Genomic DNA, 3,319 nt, shown 5'->3' with positions numbered 1-3,319 from the left:
AATTGATGTACCTATCCCTGATGATCATCATTGTCAATTATTTTAATACGCTATATAGGTATTTTTATGTGGTTTTTATTTTATCCCAGAAAACTTGAAATAAATTTATTTAGTCAAGAATTTTATATTTACCTTACTAAATTATGTTGATAAAATAACTTATTTGAATTAAACCTAAACAAAACCAATTATTATAATATGTGTTATGAAATACAAAATAATAAGAACGAAATTTAAATGATCGATATAAACTACCTATATATATTGTATATTTGGGACTCGCTGTAATAACTTTAAGTCTTTAACTGTTATTTATTAGAAAAAGTAAACATTAATAATACAATATTAAAGATCTTGGGTTGTATTATGATAACAAATTTAAATGGAATATACATATAGGTATAAATGTTTTGTTAAAACCTATAAGAAAATTATTTTATATTTTGAAAAATGTTAGATAAATATGTAATATTAATATTACATATATATATGTTTTAATTTAATTAAATTCAAACATATACCTACTAGGTACCTATTTATTTATCATTAATACAAACTAGATACGTAGGTATGTATATTCAATTTTGGGATTTTAATGTTAAGTACTATTATTGTGTAGACCATGTATTATTATTCTATATTTCTTGAATACATTTCAAACCGAACTCCCACGCATTATACAAGCATAACAAGGGATTAATTAATTTAAAAAATATTTGAATCTATATGTCATTGTTGGTTAATAATTAAATTGTTATTATTATTATTGCTATATTATAACTAGGTATATCATTCTGAATGTAAAATATTATGACTAGGTATTACTTATATTTTTTATAAATAATAATATTAATTTAACATTTTTTTTTTTTTTAAATTTATTGTTTATGTATTTAAATATGATTAATGTTTTCAGTTTGTTTAAAATGAAAAAAGTATTTTGTACTAGAACAAAAAAAAGAAAAGTGCAAAGGGAGTTGGATGCTTTGGGTGATTGGTATACAGGTTATTTACCAGATGATTTAAATAGTACTTATGACATTTTACCCGTAAAAGAAACATTACCTAATGCAACTCCTATTTCAAGTACTGTTAAAAGTCCATTAAACATTGTTAACTCAGTTATGGACCAGTCTGATCAGCTAATAGTAGAACATAATAATATTTCAATTCCAAACATAGTTATTGAAAATGTATTAAAATCCAGCAATGATGAGTTTATAAATATTTATAAAAGTAAATACGAGTATAACCGCCAGGAAGATATTTTACAATCATTGGCTCATTGGGCTGTAGATTATAATGTTCCTCAAAATACAATTAATAAACTTTTAGAAATTTTGAAATATAAAGCTGAACTTTCATTTATACCTAAAGATTGTCGAACACTTCTTCATTCTAACTCTACAAAAGTATTAAGTTTAAGAGAAGTACACCCAAATGGTATGTATTATCATTTTGGGCTTACGTAATGGAATACTAAGGTTTTCATCAATTTTACCTCTTCAAAAGACTATTCAATTGCAGTTGGGATCGACGGGTTACCAATTTCCAAAAGTAGCTCCAGTCAATTTTGGCCTATTTTGGCTTATATTATGCCTTATCACAAATATGTTTTTCCTGTTGGAATATTTCATGGACATAAAAAACCTTCAGATAGTAATAACTATCTTTCTGATTTTATTGCTGAAGTGTTAGAATTAAGTAGGAGTGGATTAATAGTAAACAATCAGCTTAGAAAAATTGAAATTAAAATTATTTGTTGCGATTCCCCTGCTAAGGCCTATATATTAAGAGTAAAAGGACATTCAGGTTACTTTTCTTGCACTAAATGTTTACATGAAGGTGAATATTGCATAAATCATGTTTGTTTTCCTTACAATGAAAATGGCAATGAAAAAAGAAATCACGAAGATTATGTCATGATGAAAAATGAGCAGTATCATGTTTCACCCACAATATCATGTCTTGCATTGATTCCCAACATTAACATTGTTGATTTGTTTCCGTTGGATTATATGCACTTGGTGTGTCTGGGTGTCACAAAACGGCTGATAACATTATGGTTAAATAAGGGGCCATCTAATGTACGCTTACCAAGTTGGAAATCAAAAAAAATTACAACCAATCTTTTAAAAATTAAGACATTTATCACAAATGACTTTGCTAGAAAACCCAGGGGACTTGAAGAAGTGGGACGATTTAAAGCTACAGAATTCAGACAATTTTTATTATACACTGGGCCTATAGTATTAAAAAATGTTATATCTGAAGACTGTTACCTCAATTTTATGACCCTCAGTATTGCAATGAGAATTTTATTGAGTTCAGATCACTGTAAATATTTGGAGTATGCTCATCAACTTCTTGATTATTTTGTAAAAACTTTCCAACAAATTTATGGTATTGAATTTATGTCACACAATGTTCATGGATTACTGCATTTAGCTGATGACTATAAGATATATGGACCTCTAGATAGTTGCAGCTGTTTTTATTTTGAAAACTATATGAAATATTTGAAACGGATGCTACGAAAACATGATAAGCCTCTACAACAGGTGGTTAAACGATACAAAGAAATTTGTGATAATGAAAATATCACATACAACAATCATCACGATCAGTTAAATTTTTCAACACACGAGCCAGATTGTTTTATTCTTACAACAGGAGGGGAAATAGTTAAAATAATTGATATATTATCGCATATTAATATAATTATTGGTAGGCATTTTTTATATAAAAAAAATTTGTTCATTAAACCCTTAAAGTCATCGAAGTTAGATATTTGGATTGTTAAAAGTCTCTCAGAAACGACAAAACAGTGGAAGATAACTGAAATTAAAAAAAAAGTTGTTATGATCAACTTTGATGATAATTTTATATCTATACCTATAATTAGATAAGTTATGATAAATTTATGTAATTATATAGATATCATATTTATATGTGTATTATTTATTAAGTATATTAGATTTAGTGCAGTAGAATGTTTAAAAAAAATAAAACCATAGGCATTTTAAATTTGTATAAACATAATGTAAATTGGTTCTATATTTTATCGTGTATATATATTGTATATAAGTTTTTGTTTTGAAGGATGTGGATTGTTGTACTGTTTGAAGACGACAGCACATTAGCTGCTGTGCCTGCATTTTGGTATAAAGATGGCCACTGTGCATGGCCAAACAGCAAAATTAGTAAAAACATAGAAAAAAGATCTGCACCAAATGAGATAGAATTCTCCAGTTATAAGGCAAAAATATTATATGAGCATGTTGGTAAGTATACAAAATAGTAAATAATAATATTCATA

Source organism: Acyrthosiphon pisum, unplaced genomic scaffold (assembly GCF_005508785.2).
Source record: "Acyrthosiphon pisum isolate AL4f unplaced genomic scaffold, pea_aphid_22Mar2018_4r6ur Scaffold_21329;HRSCAF=23657, whole genome shotgun sequence".
Taxonomy (NCBI): Eukaryota; Metazoa; Arthropoda; class Insecta; order Hemiptera; family Aphididae; genus Acyrthosiphon; species Acyrthosiphon pisum.
This window is presented reverse-complemented; position numbering follows the sequence as displayed.